We start from the raw sequence: 13,880 nt of genomic DNA, 5'->3' as shown, positions 1-13,880 counted from the left end.
TCATCCTTAAGCTCTTGAACTTTTGGAACCCAATTTCTGTAGGAACACCTCACTATTCCCTTATCATCTTTCTCGGTGTGGATCTCTTCTCCAGTCATTGACTCTCTGCCTTCATTTATCACTTTTTCTGGCATAATATGTTCTTTTCCAAAAATTCGGTCTGTATTACAATCTCAAACAGCTTTTCGGTACCGGCTCCGGTTACCTTCACTTCTATTTCCATTTTCTCAAAATCTCTTATAAACTATCCCAAAGACATTATCATCTTGGGTCTCTCCTTTTTACTAAGGGCATCAGCCACCACATTGGCTTTCCCCGAATGATAAAGAATCTCCCAATCATAATTCTTGATTAGCTCTAACCGCCTCCTCTGGCGTATGTTGAGCTCTTTCTATGTAAAAATATACTAGAGCTCCTATGGTTTGTGTAAATCTTGCACTTCTCTCCATACAAGTAGTGCCTCCAATCTTTAGGGAAAAACTATTACCACGAGCCCAAGCTCATGGGTGGGGATATCGAATTTTATATTCCCTTAATTGTCTTGACGCGTACGCGATTACCTTGTTGTGCTGTATATGAAGCACCCTAATTCCTTATGCGAAACGTCACTACACATCACAAAATCTCATTTTCCATCCGGCAACGCCAACATAGGGAACGTCACCAACCTTTGCTTCGGTTCTTAAAAGTTGTTCTCGCATTTCTCTGTCCATTCGAACTTCTCAGTCTTACGAGTAAGCCGCGTTAAAGGGGCTACTATCTTTACAAACTTGAACGAACCTCCGGTAGTGACCGGCCAATCCTACCTCTGGTAGTTTCCCTAACCATGGTCATCAATTCCTCAGTGGTCCTTTATTCATTCTTGTCAGGATCCTCCACGGGATCCTCCTCAGCAACAATCCCTTCTAGGACAACATCCTCAACCGCTACATCCTCAATATGAACATCATCCGGTCCTGCGTTAGGACGCTCTATCGGATCCACAATCTGATCTCCAATTAGTAATAAAACATCATCGCATTGTTGCTCCTCAACCTCAGGGTTCGGAGTCCCGCTACCATATACGATAACGAACTACTCTTCTATCACGATATTTATAAGGGTTCCCATAAGGGTTTTAACTGTCAGTACTACGTTAGGTAGCCCGACTATGAACTTGGCAAGAGTTCTTATTATCTTAGTTATTATCTTAACGTCACATCATCTCTGAGGTTTATAACGCTTAGCTCTGATACCACTTCTGTAACACCCCCAAATCCGGGGTCGGGGATCCGGGTTGTCACGAGTTCCATTTCCCTTAATAACACCCAATCTTAATAATTAATCAACTACTCTGTACTGTGACCCCACAATAAACACACACACCATACGTTATAGTCTCAGAGATGAACATCCAAAAATAATCACAAGTCATTTTATTCCACAATTATCTGCCAATACACCTTAAAAGGTTTTCTGAATAAATTTACATTTTCTTTGCCATTATTACAATTCATAAGTATACATAAATCTGGTACATCAAAAATTGAAGCCTAGTCTATTGGTAGTTCCCACCTTAGCTACAGCGACTTCAATGCCTATAGGAAGTTGCAGAACGTTTCCTATCCGCTCGCGAATTGGGAGCTTGGTCCTGTTCATCTTGTCTATCTGATGTTGTGTGATGAAAGAAGAAAGCAAGGGTGAGCAGCAAGCCCACCAAAATAATATGTATAATAATTTACAATATATGAGCCTTCTCATAGTACTCATGAAAGTCTTGGTCAAAAGAAATGAACCAAGTTTGATATCTTAATGCGATGAAGTCGCAAAATATTCAGTATATATACATATATACTTTTCAAAATCTTGGAAGTCCTCTTCCATGCATAATATACACAGAGTTCCAGTGTATAACTGTATAAAAATATCGTTGCAAGGTGATCTCATATATCTAACCTTGTCTCAACATTTTTCTGAAAATCTTTGTCATGCATAAGATAATCATTTACTAGATATAAGTTTAAAAGATGAAGTTACAAGATAGTCCAATATACTTATATCTTTTCCAAATACTACTTGAACTACCACCGTTCAAGTTATAATTAGTTTCAAAAGTTCATCACGTAGATGAGACTACAAGACCAGATTTGAATAGATTAAATCTTTAAAATATCATCAAAATAAAATGAAGTTACGAGATACTTCATTTGATGCAAACATCATTTTGAAAACTTGACCCTGCCAACACTCAACAATCGCCCAACCGTAGCCTTTCTATTGAAGTGCTCTGGGTAGTGTTGCAGAAATATCCAATTGGATGATGAACTCATTACGGGAGTTTGCCGCGCCAGGAAGACCACTTACGATGATCAGTCGTAGTAGTGCAACCCCACCATTTTCTACATGTAGAGGAGAACCTGTCGGATTTACTTGTCAACCGAACACTGAACTCCTAAGGAATGGACCGCCTTAGCGGAACTTCTAGGCCATTTGGGCCAATATAATAAGGCTGGGCCGGCGCCACTCGACCACTTACGCCACTCCTAGTTCAGATGAAATCCATGACTCTGAAACGTAAAGCTCATTCCCCCTTTCCCCAAGTAGAAACTTGTTGATACGGCTCCACCAAGAAGTCGTATCTACTTGGAAAGGAGAACTCACCGATATTTCCCAGGCGATGCCTGTTAATGGATTAACTTGTTCCAAGAATTTTACTTCCCGAGTGTTGGGTAAGTAATCGATTCATTTAACAATACAGCAACCTTGTTGCGAATATAAAACACACCACAGAGCCGGATCCCTCAGGTTTTGAGCGAGTATTTAAATCTCCTTCGAAAGGAGGATCTTAAATATAAAAATGAGTTTTGGGATCCGCTCTAACTTTTAAAAATCATTTTGAAGACTCGCAAAACATTTTTAAGAATGTTTGGAGTGATGTTGATTTAACAAAATAAATCAGTCCCAATATATTAGAAAATATCTGAATATTATTATTTAAATAATATTTCCATAAAAAATAATCTTTATAAAAATAATTGAAGTAGAAGTTTTGAAACTTATACTTGAAATGAATATTAAATATCCAAAGATATACCTATACGAAAGTACTATCTTTATTTGAATAATCAAAAGTGAGTTTGATTATCGACACCTTATTCTTTAATAAAATAAAGAATATATCTCAGCAAATAATCGGAGTCATAGATCCTCAAATGAATATTCAAATAATATTCAATAAATAAAATAAGCTGAGTCATAAGCCCTCGAATGAATATTCGAATTCCAAGTAATATTCAATAAATAATATAAAGGAGTCATAAGTCCTCGAATGAATATTCGAAATAATATTCATTAAATAATAAGTTGAGTCATAATACCTCGAATGAATATTATAAATAATATTCATTAAATAAAATAAAGGAGTCATACATCCTCAAATGAATATCCAAGTAATATTCAATAAATAATATAAAGGAGTCATAAGTCCTCGAATGAATATTCAAGATAATATTCATTAATAAAATAAAGTTATCGAATAAACCTTATTCGATTAATAGTTTTGAAAACTATAACCATATATATATATAAATAAATAAATAAATATATATATATATATAAAATCTACTCGGGATCCTCGACTCCCGGTTTTAGAAAATGTTTTCACCTTTGGGTCCCTATACTAAGGGTATATGCAAATTACCGCTATTCTCTAGCATAGGTATTATCAACTGAACCAACAGATATATATGGCAAGAACACGAAACAGGCATGCATATATATACCATATCAGCATGCTTCAATATATCGCAAAATTTGCTAATTAACCAACATGCATCTATCACAAGATAATGCATATACATATATACATCAAAACAACAGTATAACGGGTAGAAAACTTGCCTGAGCGACTGGGGGTGATAAAAGGCTCGGGACGAGTCTGGTAACCTATAAACAACAAGTAAGTTGGAATTAAACCAAAGTCACTTGTAAATCTATACTCTAACTACCTTAGACTCTAACGCTTGCTTTGCGCTTACTGATTCTCTTAAGTCACTCGAGTACCCTCGGCTCCACCATTTTTTATAATTTAACCATAACAAGTTTTAAGGCGATTCCTTCACGAGTGTCTTACCAACTGCCTACCACTCTTACCATAATTGTTTCATACACTAATTAACCCTTTTTGGTCTTTAACCTATGTTTCAAAGTAAGGCGAGGGGAAAAGTTTCGTTCACGAAACGCCGTTACTTAAAACGGTCGTTTCTCCTAAACCGTACATCGGAATCAAACGAACTACATATCAAAACGAAGCTCGTAACATGAACTATCTAAACATGGAAATGGTCGTAATCTAGCAGGAAGTTCTCGGGTCCAAATGTTATGAACAAAAGCAGTCTAAAGTAAATCGGACATTACGACGACTATATTTACGCGATTACCAATGTTTAAACTACTCCAATTAACCACCAACCAACTCATAACCATCAATACAACAAAACTTCACCTAAACCATACCACATCAGTCCATAATCTCCAAGGTTTTCAACTCAAACAACCACAATCAAGACCTATGAACTATAATCAAGCTTCAATTACCAAAACACTTCCAAAATCAAACTAAACTACTAATAATCACAATCCATGCTTCTCATTTCACAAATCCAACCATTAAACTTACTAAAAAATAAATTAAAGGCTAGGGTTTGAATTTTATACCTTCCTTTGGAGGTGTTAAGTTGTTAGGAAGCCTTAGGGAGCCTCCTACAAGCTTGATCTTTCCAAAGAAATCAAGAACACAAAGTTAGGCTTTGAAGTTTCTAAAAGTCCGATTTAAAGAACTGTAAAAATGAGGGTCTTACCATGCTTATTTGGACAAGACTTGTGAACAAGAGTTGTAGGCCATCTCAATACCTTTCCAATGAGCTATAGAACACAATATTTGAGTGAGAAATGAAGAAGATACAGCAGTTTTAGTGTGTTGGTTCTGTTTTGGCCGAGAGCAATGGAAATGGGGGAGGAAATGCTTTTGCTTTCTTGTGTTGGTGGAATAATGTGGTGGATAATGATGGGTTGTCTTGATATTTTGCTAGGTTAATAATAAACAAAGGAGTTAGTGGAAGATGATCTCACAATTTCCTATGTGTTGGTGATTTGTGGTGAGATGAGATCATCCCTAGTTAACTATATAATTAACTAGCCATTCCTTCCTAATTATCACTTGGTTTCTTGTTTGATCAACCATCCACTTGCCTTGCCACTTGCAAAGGTATTTACAAGAGTCATTATTCATTTCTTTGTCCGGTTATCACTCAATCTCGTTGATCGTTTGGTTAAATACCTTAATGGTTTTATTGATAAAATCTTCTTGGTATTTTTAATACCTAAATTAATTCTCCTTTATAATCCTTGAATTTAAAATCCTTCATCTTAATATTAATTCCTTAAATCCCTTAATGTCTGGTGGAAATCTCGGGGAAAAATAAAAGTGCTCGTTTTCAAAATCCGACAGCTTTTACATACACTTATTTTCTTTATGGAATACTAATACGATCTTAGAATTTCCATAACAGTACTCCTATATATCGTGGTCTGATAATTTTTCTTAATCAGCATTGTCAGCAAAAGTTACTATTCATCCGGGTTTCAAAAATCTCCAAAAATTGGGGTTATTACATCAGCAGTACTCCAAACATTCTTAAAAATATTTTCGAGTCTTCAAAATGATTTTTAAAGTTAGAGTGGACCCCAAAACTCATTTTTATATTTAAGATCTTCCTTTCAAAGGGGATTTAAATACTCGCTCAAAACCTGGGGGATCCGGCTCTGTGGTGTATTTTACATTCGCAACGTGGTTGCTGTTTTGAGAAAACAATTTAATTACTTGCCCAACGTTCGGGAAGTAAGTCCGTCTAATTGAGTCGGCATAAGCGACAGGCCGGGGTACGGTCTATCAAAGTGTAAGTGGCTGGGTGGCAGTCCATCAACGCGTAAGAGGCCGGGTGGCGGTCCAGCACAAGGTCCTTATGTGGCCAGGGTGATGACCGATGGGGGATTCATCCATCTACTAGTAGAAAAGGTTACTTATTGGTATCTTTGCCTGATCAGCAAGATATCGGGTTTATGCCAAAATTTTTTTCCTTTCCAAAATTCATTGGATGTTACAAACTCTGTTCATACTTTACATAACAGAGGTTCCAGGAAATGTTTAAGAGATATATATGTGGATATATATATATCGGGACTAAATAAAGTACCTCGTAACTTTATTTCATTCAATAATATTTCAAAGATTGAATCTATTCAAGTATTATCTTGTAGTCTCATCTGGGTGATGAACTTTTGAAACTAATTATAACTTGAACGGTGGTAGTTCAAGTAGTATTCGGAAAAGATATAAGTATATTGGAGTATCTTGTAACTTCATCTTTTAAACTTATATCTAGTAAATGATTATCTTGTGCATGTCAAAGATTTTCAGAAAAACGTTGAGATAAGGTTAGATATATGAGATCACCTTGCAACGATATTTTTATACAGTTATAAACTGGAACTTTGTGTATATTACACATGTCAGAGGATTTCAAAAATTGTGAAAAGTATATATGTGTATATATACTGAATATTTTGCGACTTGGTCGCGTTAAGATATCAACTTTGTTCATTTCTTCTTGACCAAGACTTTCATGAGTACTATGAGAAGGCTCATATATTGTTAATCATTATACATATTATTTTGGTGGGCTTGCTGCTCACCCTTGCTTTCTTCTTTCATCACACAATAACAGATAGAAAAGATGAACATGACCAAGCTCCCAATTCGTGAGCGGATAGGAAACGTTCCGCAGTTTCTTATAGGCGTTGATGTCGCTGTAGCTGAGGTAGGAACTACCAATAGGCTAGGCTTTCAACTTTTGATGTACCAGACTTATGTATCCTTATCAATTGTAATAATGGAAAAGAAATGTAAATCTATTCAGAAACCCTTTTAAGGTGTAATGGCATATAATTTTGGAATAAAATGACTCGTGTTACTTTTGGATATTCATCTCTAAGACTATAACTTGTGGTGTGTGTGTTTATTGTGGGGTCACAGTATAGAGTAGTTGATTGTTTATTAAGATTGGGTGTTATTAAGGGAAATGGAACTCGTGACAACCCGGATCCCCGACCCCGGATTTGGGGGTGTTAAAGAAATGGTATCAGAGCTAAGCGTTATAAACCTCAGAGATGATGTGACATTAAGATAATAAGTTCACTAAGATAATAAGAACTCTTGCCAAGTTCATAGTCGGGCTACCTAACGTAGTACTGACAGTTAAAACCCTTATGGGAACCCTTATAAATATCGTGATAGAAGCGTAGTTCGTTATCATATATGGTAGCGGGACTCCGAACCCTGAGGTTGAAAAGCGACAGCGCGATGATGTTTTATTACTAATTGGAGATCGGATTGTGGATCTGATAGAGCGTCCTAACGCAGGACCGGATGATGTTCATATGGAGGATGTAGCGGTTGAGGATGTTGTCCTAGAAGGGATTGTTGCTAGGGAGGATCTCGTGGAGGATCCTCACAAGAATGAATAAATGACCACTGAGGAATTGATGACCATGGTTAGGGAAACTACTAGAGGTAGGATTGGACGGTCACTACTGGAGGTTCGTTCAAGTTTGTAAACATAGTAGCCCCTTTAATGCGGTTTACTCGTAAGACTCAGAAGTTCGAATGGACAGAGAAATGCGAGAACAACTTTTAAGAACTGAAGCAAAGGTTGGTGACGTCCCCTATGTTGGCGTTACCGGATGGAAAATGAGATTTTGTGAAGTGGAGTGACGCTTCGCATGAGGAATTAGGTAGCTTCTTATACAGCACAGCAAGGTAATCGCGTACGCGTCAAGACAATTAAGATAATATAAAATTCGATATCCCCACCCATGAGCTTGGGCTCATGGCAATAGTTTTGCCCTAAAGATTGGAGGCACTACTTGTATAGAGAGAAGTGAGAGAATTACCTAAGCCATAAGTGCTCTAGTACATTTTCATGCAGAAAAGAGCTCAACATGCGCCAAATGAGGTGGTTAGAGCTAATCAAGGATTACGATTATGAGATTCTTTATCATTCGGGGAAAGCCAATGTGGTGGCTGATACCCTTAGTAAAAAGGAGAGACTCAAGATGATAATGTCTTTGAGAGAGTTTATAAGAGATTTTGAGAAAATGGAAATAGAAGTGAAGGTAACCGGAGCCGGTACCGAAAAGCTGTTAGAGATTGCAATACAGCCTGAATTATTGGAAAAGAACATATTGTGCCAGAAAAAGTGATGAATGAAGGCAGAGAGCCAACAAATAGATAAGAGATTAATACCGCGAAAGATGATAAGGGAATAATGAGATATTCCTACAGAATTTGGGTTCCAAATGTTCAAGAGCTTAAAGATGAGATCTTAGATGAAAGCTAGTTTAAGGAATAAGATTTAGAGCAAACCCTGAACGTGATAGTCAGGGAGGTCGCCATCAAGATAGAAGGAACCCATAACATGATGAAGTGGAAAATGAGGATTTAAAATATGTAGGATGACCCCGATTATGGGGAGGAGGAGGGAATGTTCAGACTAAGGAAACAGAAGTCGAGTAAGGAAAGGAGACCCGAGACGGTACTCCTATACGAATATTTATGGACCTGTCTGGATAGAACTTAGACTATTATCCCCAACCACCACCCTGAGGAAACAATGCGGTGAGAAATTCTTTCAGGACCTTTAAGTCGCTAAGCTCTCAGAGTTCCAAGGAGCAGGTTGACCCAGTCGAGGCAAAAGCCTGGCTAAATGAAATAGAGGAATCATTTGGGATTCTAAATGATTGACGGAGTACAAAAGACTGTTTTTATCACTTACCTTCCTAAGAGAGAGGCCACCCGCTGGTGAAAGACCAAGAAAGGCACGGAGCCAGAGGTCATAATAAAATGATTAAATTTCAGACAATTGTTTTCGGGAAAGTACTTCCCAATGTTATGGAGGTAGTGTAAAAGCTTTAGAGCCAGAACAAAAGCGGACGAGTATGATGAATTATGAACCTAAGTTGTAAAAGTTGTCAAGATTCGTTCTGAGGACACGAATCCAGAATGACGGGATGTTTGAAATCAATGCTTATGTTGTGTTGGTTCATGAAATAATGATAAGAGAAAGGAAAATAAAAGAAAAGGAATTGAAGTGGAAAGGAATATAAAGGCAATAGAGTTTGAGGAATGATAAGGGAGTTGGGTATGAGGAAACCCTAAAGACTCGTAGCAATAGAAATAGAGAAGTATGTAATCGTCAGGATGAGGGTGATTCACCATGAGTTAAAAATTGATGGTTGAAGGCATAAGAGATACATATATTTTATTCCCTGTAAGTTGGGAGGATCCGAGGAAACCTTAAGATAGATCGAAGGATGAATAATAAAATGCGGATAGACCAATGAGACAAGAAAGTAAGAAATTAGGAAAATTGGATGAAGGAAGTGACCTTCAAGAATGTGAAGTGTAAGACCGGTGGCTTGATACCCATAAAGGGAGACGCCAGGTATGAAAGATATCCCAACATTGAGATGACTGTTGAAATAAACAACAAAAGTAAATACGGAATTATTAAAAAGAGGTTCACGTTGAACAGGACCAATATCTTCCAGGACATCCTTGTTATCGTTACCAAATTAGGCAAGAAAAGCGGATAACCGTTGTTATCTTTTGGAGGCCATATTGATTGACCTCATTTTGAATACAGATGTTATTGGGAAATTAGGTATATACTATCGAGGTGGGAATGATGAATAAGATAATCTATCAAGGATATGTGACTGGATTTATCCATGGAAGGATGCATGTACCTTTTAAAGGTGGAATTAAGGATAGAACATCGGCAACTTAAAATGAATCCTAGGGGAATGCATAAAGGTTGGCATTTCACCCTTAATAGGGATAGTATGAGTTTTAACAGTATGAATTGGAAAGGATTAAGGTAATAACAACCTTTAAGGATCAGTGGAGAAATTTTCAGAAGTATATAGACAATGATTCTGGTATTAGTAAATGGTATCTTGATATGCCCTGTGCCTAGGGTGTACCTGCTGAAGGATTTAAGGATAACCTTAGAGGTTTTACAAGGAGAAAGGTAATATTCAAAGTTCTCAAGAATAGAGATTCTGATGAAGGAAATATGACGTAATTATAATAATGCCAGGTGGGCACGTGTTGAACCATGAGAAAGTATAGATCAACCCAATGAAGGTCGAGATTGGTGAAAACAAGAAGGACCCAAGATAAGAGACGTCCTAAGTATGATCGAGAGTCAGTCGTGACAATGTTCACATCTAAAGACTAAGGCGATGACTTATGGAAAAATGGTGATTTTTTTTCTCTCACCAGGATTTAAGAAAAGCATTTTCACATAAGCAGTGATTGAAATGAGGTAGAAAATTTAGTTGGAGGTGGTTAAAATGACATTGATTGTAAGGAAATTTTACTATCAGGAAAGGCCAAAGAGGTGGCCGACACTTTAAATGTAAGAGGATAATTATAGGCGCTCGTGCGATAGGAATACAGTGATGATGGTTGAAGTCGGGAAGGTTGTATTACGGTTCGGAAGAATGACATTCCTTCTGATGACTGTGCAATACTCAACCGTAATAGTAGTTGGGTAAAGGTTTAATTCGTGTAATCGCCATGAGCGGGCTATCTATCTTAGAAGGTCCTATCTTGAGAATAAGCCAGGACCATATTTCAAAAAGGACTAAACAAACCTTTGAGTTAAGTCTTCTATTGAAGGCATATGATTAAGAATGGTATTAACCTGCTATCGTTGCTTTGATTGAAACTCTTCTGCAATTTTATCTGCTTCATGTCATGTATGTATGTCAGGATCAGGAGTGTTCTTCATGAATCATGAATGGTGATTATATTACCTCCTTAGAAGGATTTGATACGACATGTATGGACTCCGTATAGTTAGATATTAAGATTTCATTGAACGTGAATGACGACAGTAGGTCAGTAGTGGACCATAGTAATGCAGCAATGATTCTGCGAGTAATGAGTTGATTACAACCGTGAGAGTTGTATTGGAATGGATGTTGAGATTGAGTACCACTAATCGTGTCATGTTGACGTATAAGTTAGCTTTGATAGAAAAACTAGGTCGATTATTTACCTATTGAATATTTATTTCTTCTTATCAATAGAGAGTCATATTAGTATACGAGGAAGGTTGCGGTGCAAGCATAGAATTCTAGTAACGATGATGTCTAGAATGAGATCCCAGATTCGATTTTCAATATCGAGGGAGTTTCAAAGGTGATTATGTATAAGCTCGAGGAAGAGCAAGGGTCCATAGAATGATGGACGGAATAGCAAAAATATTTAAGCATGTGAAATGCGATGCGATAATACTTGATAGATATACACATATGTTTTGTTCTCCTATGACAAACCTCTATAGTTCAGAGGTAGGTTCCAAGCCAGATATTTTGTGGCAGTATATTTTTTTTTCATATATACAATTCTCTTCAATTCGTTCTTTTCTCTTCTTTTCATTTCATATAAACTGAGAAGAACAACCCTTCCAAAAGGGGAGGTATTGCCGAATGACTATCTATCTATGTGATAGAAGCCGAGTAGGATACCAGCTATTGTTTAATTGCTTGTCAAGTACTAAAGGCTGGCCACCTTCTGTACTAACTATGCAATAGAACAAGTGTTCATGATCATAGTGATCTCTCAACAATTTCCTTACTTTTATATGATTGATCAAATTTTGGATAATGGAAACAGCTGAAAAAGGAGTAGTAAAGTTATGGTGGTATTCAGAATGGAAGCACATTCGTGATACTAAGGTTGACGTGGTTATTAAAAGGTTATAGAACGCTAACAAGCAAAAGTATAACCAGTATAATATTAGGAATGGAAGGTAGTAGCGATTACGAACTGGAAAAGAATGGGTATTAAGAAGCAAAAGCTCTAATGCTAAAAGCTATAATAAGAGTCTGTGCAATAGACTTGAAAGAATTTGGAATGATCACTTAACACAGATTGAGTTTTCTTACGACAATAGATCATATGTCAGTATTGAGATATCGCCTTATGAGATCCTTGAGGGAAGACAATGTCGATCTCCCTTATGTTAGGATGAAGTTGTAGAGCGCAAGATGCTCGGACCCGCGGTAGCCCAAAGGGCCAGGGATATAATAGATCTAATCAGAGGACGACTGGTAGTAACCCAAGATGGACATAAGAGGTATGCTGATTTGACTCGAAAGGACAAAGAGTATGAAATAGGAGACCTAGTAATGTTATAGGTATCCCTTGGAAAGGATTGATGAGGTTCGGAAAGAAAGGAAAGCTAAGTCCACAAATTGTTGGACCCTTGGATATATTAAGACGTTTTGGGAAGTTAGCATATGAGCTAGCCCTACCCCCGAACATGTAGCAAGTCATAACGTGTTCCACGTATCAATGTTAAGGAAGTATAATTCGGATGCCAGACAAATAGGGGCATATGAGCGCATAGGCATGCAACCAGACGTAACCTATATGGAGCAACCAGAAAGGGTTATAGATCGAAAAGGAACAAGTGCTTAGGAGAAGGGTTATTAAACTAGGCAGAGTTTGGTGGTAGGACCATAATGTGGGAAAATTTACTCGAGAGTTAGAAAGTGCAATGCTAAGAGAGTATCCCTATTCATTTTTTATCTGATTCCGGGACGGAATCCTTTTAAGGAGGGGAGACTGTAATAACCCCAATTTTTGGAATTTTTGAAACCCTTACGAATAGTGTTTTGCTGATTTTGCTGAATAAGAAAACTTTTCATGGCACACTATGTAGGGGTTCTTTTATTGATCTTCTGGGATATTATTAGTACTCTATGTGGTATATAAGTGTATGTAAAGATCGTCAGAATCCAAATCCGAACACTTTGATTTTTCCCGGAAATCCACGAGATATCGAAAGAATTGAGTATAAGGTAACAGGATAAAAAGGATTTAAATAAAGGATTATAAGAGAGGATCATAAAAGGAATCTAATATATTGAGAAAGGTTAAGGGAACCCTAGTAATAAGATCCCGGGTATGATCCCTCAAACGATAAACGAGAATGAAAGTTAAGCGAACCGTATAACAGATCAACAGTCATTAGGCAAGCAATTAGGAGTTAATCAAGGGGTTAGTGGATGATGATGTCATCACACCAACAAGAAGAAGACAAGTGTGGAAGATGACATAAGCATGGTGACTTGAGCATGACAAAAAGGAGGGATTGGTTGGTTGATTGTGAACCATTCATTCTTTACCATGGTAAAAAGTTAATTAAACAAACAAAGTGGATCAACCAAGCCAAAAACAAATCATAACATCAAAAAACACAAAACACTCCATTTCTTCAAGGAAGCTCTCGGCTTTCTCTTCATTTTCAAGGAGAAAAAAATCAAAATCCAAGATCCAAGCATTGTTAAATCATGAGGTAATTATCCAAGGTTCCTCATACATAGATATAGCTATCCCATGACTCTAAGCTTCAATTTCCTTCACAATCTCTTCCAATAATTCAAGGAAGAAGATGGTGAATAGTAACTTTCAAAAAATAACTTTAGTTTTCTTGAATTTTTATGAAAGTTTAAGGTTATACAAGCAAGGATCAAGGTTCTTTTAGGCATTCAAAGCTCTTGTGTTGTGTTAAGAAGCTTCAAGAAGGTATAAACTCCAAACCCTAGCTTTTAGTTTTGAGTATTTAGGAATGGTTATGATTGATATAGTATATGTGAAGCATGATGCTTGTTTGTTTAAAGTTTGGTTGAGTTTGTAGAGATTTTGATGGTTGAATCTTGGTTATTAGTTAATGAACCTTAGTATGGATAGTAGCTTTTGTTGTGAT

This window comes from Apium graveolens, chromosome 6 (genome assembly GCF_009905375.1).
Source record: "Apium graveolens cultivar Ventura chromosome 6, ASM990537v1, whole genome shotgun sequence".
In the NCBI taxonomy this organism is placed as follows: domain Eukaryota; kingdom Viridiplantae; phylum Streptophyta; class Magnoliopsida; order Apiales; family Apiaceae; genus Apium; species Apium graveolens.
This window is presented reverse-complemented; position numbering follows the sequence as displayed.